The sequence below is a fragment of the Triticum dicoccoides genome, chromosome 2B (genome assembly GCF_002162155.2).
Source record: "Triticum dicoccoides isolate Atlit2015 ecotype Zavitan chromosome 2B, WEW_v2.0, whole genome shotgun sequence".
In the NCBI taxonomy this organism is placed as follows: Eukaryota; Viridiplantae; Streptophyta; class Magnoliopsida; order Poales; family Poaceae; genus Triticum; species Triticum dicoccoides.
In genome coordinates, this window is record NC_041383.1 from 397,158,926 (window position 1) to 397,166,788 (window position 7,863).

The following is a 7,863-nucleotide window of genomic DNA, read 5'->3' on the forward strand; positions in this document are numbered from 1 at the left end:
AGTTTCAGGCTTAGGTCCAGACTTGGGCTTCTTCCCGGGAGTGACAACTTGCTTGCCATTCTTCTTGAAGTTCCCCTTCTTTCCCTTGCCCTTTTTCTTGAAACTAGTGGTCTTGTTAACCATCAACACTTGATGCTCTTTCTTGATTTCTACCTCCTCTGCTTTGAGCATAGCGAAGAGCTCAGGAATTGTCTTATCCATCCCTTACATATTATAGTTCATCACGAAGCCTTTATAGCTTGGTGGCAGTGATTGAAGAACTCTGTCAATAACACTATCATCCCAGCTGAGTCAAGTGGTTATGGTACCCAGACATTCTGAGTATATGTTCACTGACAGAACTGTTCTCCTCCATCTTGCAGCTATAGAAACTTCATATCTCTCAACTCGGGCATTTGCTTGAAATATTAACTTCAACTCCTGGAACATCTCATATGGTCCATGACGTTCAAAATGTCTTTGAAGTCCCGATTCTAAGCCGTAGAGCATGGCACACTGAACTATAGAGTATTCATCAGACCGTGTCTGCCAGACGTTCAACGCGTCTACATTAGCGGGAGGGGGTTTTTCACCAGCAGTGCATCAAGGACATAATTCTTCTATGCAGCAATAAGGATAATCCTCAAGTTATGGACCCAGTCCTTGTAGTTGCTACCATCATCTTCTAACTTAGCCTTCTCTATGAACGCATTAAAATTCAAGGGAATGGTAGCACGAGCCATTGATGTACAACATAGATATGCAAAAACTACCAGGACTAAGCTCATGATAAATTAAATTCAATTGATCATATTACTTCAGAACTCCCACTTAGATAGACATCCCTCGAGTCTTCTAAATGATCACATGATCCATATCAACTAAACCATGTCCGGTCATCACGTGAGATGGAGTAGTTTTCAATGGTGAACATCTCTATGTTGATCATATCTAGTATATGATTCACGTTCGACCTTTCGGCCTCCAGTGTTCTGAGGCCATGTCTGTACATGCTAGACTCGTCAAGTTTAACCCGAGTATTCCGCACGTGCGAAACTGTCTTGCACCCGTTGTATGTGAACGTAGAGCTTATCACACCCGATCATCACGTGGTGTCTCGGCACGATGAACTGTCGCAACGGTGCATACTCAGGGAGAACACTTATACCTTGAAATTTTAGTGAGGGGTCATCTTATAATGCTACGCTGTACTAAGCAAAATAAGATGCATAAAAGATAAACATCACATGCAATCAAAATATGTGACATGATATGGCCATCATCATCTTGTTCCTTTCATCTCCATCTCCAAAGCACCGTCATGATTTCCATCATCACCGGCTTGACACCTTGATCTCCATTGTAGCGTCGTTGTCGTCTCGCCAACTATTACTTCTACAACTATCGCTAACGCATAGTGATAAAGTAAAGCAATTACATGGCGTTTGCATTTCATACAATAAAGCGACAACCATAAGGCTCATGCCAGTTGCCGATAGCTTTTACAAAACATGATCATCTCATACAGTAACGTATATCACATCATGTCTTGACCATATCATATCACAACATGCGCTGCAAAAACAAGTTAGATGTCCTCTACTTTGTTGTTGCAAGTTTTACGTTGCTGCTACAGGCTTCTAGCAAGAACTGTTCTTAACTACACATCAAACCCACAACGATGTTTCGTCAAGTTTGTTGTTTTAACCTTCAGCAAGGACCGGTCGTAGTCAAATTTGATTCAACTAAAGTTGGAGAAATAGACACTCGCCAGCCACCTTTATGCAAAACAGGTTGCATGTCTGTCGGTGGAACCGGTCTCATGAACGTGGTCATGTAAGGTTGGTCCGGGCCGCTTCATCCAACAATACCGCCGAATCAAAATAAGACGTTGGTGGTAAGCAACATGACTATGATCGCCCACAACTCTTTGTGTTCTATTCGTGCATATCATCTACGCATAGACCTCGCTCGGATGGCACTGTTGGGTAATGTAGCATGTAATTTCAAAAATTTCCTACGCTCATGCAAGATCTATCTAGGAGATGCATAGCAACGAGAGGGAAGAGTGTGTCCATGTACCCTCATAGACCGAAAGCAGAAGTGTGAGCTTAACGCGGTTGATGTAGTCAAACGTCTTCGCGATTCAACCGATCAAGTACCGAACGTACGGCACCTCCGAGTTCAGCACATGTTCAGCTCGATGACGTCCCTCAAACTCTTGATCCAGCAAAGTGTCGAGGGAGAGTTTCATCAGCACGACGGTGTGGTGACGGTGATGGTGAAGTGATCCGTGCAAGGCTTCGCCTAAGCACTATGACAATATGACCGGAGGAGTAAACGGTGGAGGGGGGCGCCGCACACGGCTAAGAACAATTGGTGTGTCTTAGAGGCGCCCCTTGCCCCCGTATATAAAGGAGGGAGAGGGGAAGAGACCGGCCTAGGGGCGTCCCAAGTGGGAGGAGTCCCACTTGGGCTCCTAGTCTAATTTGCCCCCCCCCTTCCTTTTTATAGGAGGGGGAAAGGGGAAGGAGAGGGAGAAGGAAAGGGGGGCGCCGCCCCTCCCCTAGTCCAATTCAGGCTCGCTGTGGGAGGGGGTGAGGGAGTCCTGGATTAGGGGGTATCCGGACAGCCGGACTATATACATTGTCCGGACTATCGAAGCGTGAAGATACAAGACTCAAGACTTTGGCCCGTGTCCGGATGGGACTCTCCTTTGCGTGGAAGACAAGCTTGGCGATCCTGATATTAGATTTCCTTCCTTGTAACCGACTCCATGTAAATCCTAGCCCTCTCTGGTGTCTATATAAACCAGAGAGGATAGTCCTTAGAAGGCCGATCACAATTACAATCATACCATCATAGGCTAGCTCTTAGGGTTTAGCCTCTACGATCTCGTGGTAGATCTACTCTTGTACTACTCATATCTTCAATATTAATCAAGCAGGAAGTAGGGTTTTACCTCCATCGAGAGGGCCCGAACCTGGGTAAACATTGTGTCCCTTGCTTCCTGTTACCACCAGCCTAAGACGTACAGATCGGGACCCCCTACCCGAGATCCGCCGGTTTTGACACCGACATTGGTGCTTTCATTGAGACTTCCTCTATGTCGTCGCTTTGAGGCTTGATGGCATCTTCAATCGTCAACAACATGGTCTAGGGTGATACTTTTCTCCTCGGACAGATCTTTGTGTTAGGCGGCTACGCACTGCGGGCCAATTCGCTTGGCCATCTGGAGCAGATCGATAGCTACGCCCCTGGCCACTAGATCAGGTTTGGAAACTTGAACTACACGATGGATATTTGCGGAGACTTGATCTTCGATGGATTCGGCCCTGTGCCGGGAGCGCCGAACAATCACAACGGGCACGTCCTAGACTTGCTAGCGGACAATGCTCGGAACATCATCCCTGCAATAGCCCGGATCTAAATCCGGAACAAGTTGCGTTGCCCAAGGACGGAGGGGTAGACCCCGCCCCGTAGGACGCATACTCATCAGCGTTGGAGCCGAACACAGGTCTCACCTCTGTGGAGACCTATAACCCCGGACCCTCGGACTCGTATCCGGTCGTTGGTTCCGGTCCGCGCACCCTCGAACCAGCCGAGCCAGGTTGGGCTCCGGTAATGGAGTTTACCGCTGCGAACATCTTTCAACACTCGCCCTTTGGTGATGTGCTGAACTCATTGAAGTCTCTCTCTCTGACAGGAGACTCTGGGCCGAACTATGTCCAGCTTGAGTGGGAAGCAAGCGACAAAGGAATTCGCTTGCCACCCACCACCCACTTGATTGCCACGATCGATGATTTAACCAACGATCTTGACTTCAACTCCGAAGACATCGACGGTATGGACGAAGATGCAGGAGAAGCTCCCAAATCTCTGGGGCGCGGTATCACTACCTTGTCACATTATATATACATGGTGGATACGCCCAAGAAGGATGACAGCGATAAACCGGATGATAAAACACCCGGACAAAAGCCAAAATGGGGGCGTAGACGCCGCTCAAAGTCCAACAATAGTGAAAACTATGACAAGAGCGCAAGAAGGGTTGACATACCATAAGGCAGTAATGACCACACAGACCTAGCGATGGAGCAGGATGAGCCAGGTCACGCCAAACCAAGTTCGGAGCAAATATGCGATCACGATGATCCTGAGGGACGAGCTCGCGAAACCGCCCCAGAACAGGAACGCAGTCCGGACGACGATGCATTCATCATCCCGGACGAACAAGTGGAACGAGATAACCTCCACCGAAAGCTTCTAGCCATAGCAAGAAGTCTAAAGAAGCAGAAACAACGGCTTAAGGCTGCACAGGAAAAGCTCAGTCACAGATGGAATAAAGTGCTAGACACTGAAGAAAGATATGGCGACGATCGCCATACCAGAAGCTGCCCAAGGCGCAAGCTATTGCCAGAATTCGACAACAAGGCCGTTCCACCAAAGAATAATACAACCTGGAGACCAGACGTACCACGTCACAACCACAACAGAGCGGCTACTGACGTCGGGCATGATCCACGTGAGAAGCCGGATAAGAAGGCCGGTGCACCCAGGTCCATCTACGGATCTAAAGGACACACCCCGGCGAGGGACTATGGTCATCCAAATGCTAATACAAGCCAAATGCCAGTTCGGAATAAACTCCAGACACAACAACAGCCGACTACATGCCACGACGCGCCCAGATACAGAGGGGTTGGACACCCCCTGTGCTTCACCGAAGAAGTACTGGACCATGAATTCCCACAAGGTTTCAAACCTGTGAACATAGAGGCATATGACGGAATGACAGACCCAGGGGTCTGGATCGAGGATTTTATCCTGCATATTCACATGGCTCGTGGGGATGATCTCCACGCAATCAAATACCTTCCCCTCAAGCTGAAGGGACCAGCTCAACACTGGTTAAAAAGCCTCCCCGAGAACTCAATTGGGAGTTGGGAGGAACTAGAAGACGCTTTCAGGGCCAATTTTCAAGGGACTTATGTCCGGCCTCCGGATGCAGACGACCTAAGTCACATAATCCAACAGCCTGGAGAGTCCGCTCGCAAGCTTTGGAACAGATTCCTCACTAAGAAGAATCAAATTGTCGATTGTCCGGACGCCGAAGCCTTAGCGGCATTCAAACACAGCATCTGCGACGATTGGCTTGCCAGACACCTCGGCCAGGAAAAGCCAAGGACAATGGCAGCCTTAACAAGCCTTATGACCCGCTTTTGTGCAGGTGAAGATAGCTGGCTAGCCCGTAAAGGCACCATCGACCCCAGCACATCCGAAATAAGGGACGGCAACAGGGAGCCTCGGCATAATAAACACAAACGCCAAAGCAAGGAAGGGAGCTCGGATAACATAACGGTCAATGCCGGATTCAGGGGCTCTCAGCAAAAGAAGCCATTTAAAGGCAGTAAAGAGGGACCGCCCGGTCTGAACAGAGTCCTGGACAGACTATGCCAAATTCATGGCACCCCGGAAAAACCTGCGAACCACACCCATAGAGGGTGATGGGTCTTCAGGAAGGCCGACAAACTAAATGCCGAACACAAAGGGAGGGAAACACCAAGTGAAGACGAGGAAGAACCTCACCAGCCGAACACTGGGGGACAGAAAAAATTCCCGCCAGAGGTTAAAACAGTAAACATGATCCACGCGACTCACACATTCATGAGAAGGCAAGGATGCGCGCTCAAAGACGCGCACCTATCTGACTACTTGATGTCTCGTCCGATCACTTTCGATCACACGGACGACCGAACTAGTATTCGGTGCGAAGGATCACAGGCCTTGGTGCTCAACCCAATAATCGACGGATATCGTCTCACCCGTGTCCTCATGGATGGTGGCAGTAGTCTCAATTTAATATACGAGGACACTGTCCGCAGGATGGGGATAAACCTATCCAGAGTTAGCCGAAGCAACACCACCTTTGAAGGGGTGATACCAGGCATTGAAGCCTACAGCAGGGGCTCCGTCGTACTGAGGGTAACATTTGGCCCCCCAAGCAACTCTAGAAGTGAGGAACTACTCTTCATCGTTGCGCCCTTCCAAAGCGGATATCATGCACTCCTCGGAAGACCGGCCTTTGCCCGCTTCAATGCATTGCCGCATTATGGCTACCTTACACTCAAGATGCCCGGTCCATGTGGCGTCATCACCGTTAGCGGAATCACAGAGCGCTCTTCACGCGCAGAGGAACACGCGATGGCCCTGGCGGCCGGACTCTAAGCGGCCTCTAATAACATAAAACATGGTTGGTCATTAAGACCACAGACACAGTTAGACAAGTCCGGTGGCCCGGATAAAATTCAACCGAAGACCGTATATGTAATCCCATAGCGAAAACCAGGGGCTATAAACATTTAATGTAGCCCCAAAGCTTGGCTCAACCTTGTTGGCAGGCCATCATATTACACTTTTACTATCTACCGCATATTTACATTGTATTCTCCTATGAGTTTTCCTTTTTTTTCACAGACAACGTTCGCGCGATACCCTTCCAGGATACGACACAACGGAGACAAAGGCGCAGACGTGCAGCAGGTCCCCGTTCAACAGGTTTCTTTTTAGATTAAGCCCCTGTGTAAACCTTTTCTATTGCCTCTTGTTGTTTAAACCGTCCCATGGGTTCCATACCCACAGAGGACACTGTCGTTATTGGCATTTCGCCACGACAGGTTACCGCACCTACCTGGAAACACAGGGTTCATGGCATTCTTGAGCCCATCTTCTGTTATAAAGTCCGAACACCTTCAGGAGTGTTCGGCATCACGAGTTTGGCCTTATATGCATCAGCTCCGAATCATGTCTTGGGTCAAATGTTGGGTTTGCCCGGCTCCTGGGTTTGCCGCCTTATGTTTCGTTATTATCGGCTGTCGTTGTACTAGAGTAGGGGTACCCTAGTATCCCGAACTTGTGCACGGGCAGTTGCAGCACCCCGCGGCAAGGCTTGCCGGGCGACCACCAAGGTCCTCCGTGGTTCCCTTGGAGCCATTCAAGAACAAAGTATTCAAGCCAATGAGACAAGGCCCCAGCAAGAGGAGCTTGCCGGGAAGGCCAACCAAGGCATCTCAAGGAACTTGCCGCAACGCGCCGTGCGTCCCGGCAAGGCCTGGTGAGCGACAAGCTTCCGGGCGCGACAATACAACGACCGCGGCAAGGCGCTTGCCGCGGCAAGTAACCACCCTGTACCCGCGCTCCAGCACATCCACCAACGTGTCGCCCTGGGGCCTTTCCAGGCGCGCGTGGCAGGAGGCTATGCAGCCAGCGGTGCGCGGTGGCATGCAACGCTGACAAGATCGCCATCGTGGCGAACGGTGGCGTCCCTGACGGTCCTTTTCTGCACTGTTTGGGCGACACAGACGGGCATTTAATGCCCTTGTCCCCTGCTGTCAGGGTTAGGTAGGATACACTGTACAAGTAGTTGTACCAACTGCAGCTCCTTTTACGTTTTTACCCTTGTCTGCGTTGCCACCTGTCGGTGACCCCTTGGACATATAAAAGGAGGCCCGTGCGCAACGTAGAAGGGGTTCGAAGGCCAAAATACACACACGCTCGGTCTCGTTAGCAGCACGAATGTACTGTAGCATTCAGCGCTCCCGAGCAAGAACACAATACAATCAGACAAGCAGCAGTAGGAGTATTATCTCTCCGGAGAGCTCCGAAGTTGGGTAAATTGCTCGTGTGTTTCGCCTTGATCTGCTCTTCGTGTGATCTCCGCCCCCCACCAAACCGAAAGGGGCTTAGTCCACCGGTCCCATAGGTGTTCGTGGATCAGTTTCCCCGACATCGGCTAAGGCAGGCCAAAGGAGAACTACTGCGATTGTGCCCTGGTTATTCCGGATGAGCGCCTCAGTAGAGAAAGCCAAAAACTGGCCGTCATGA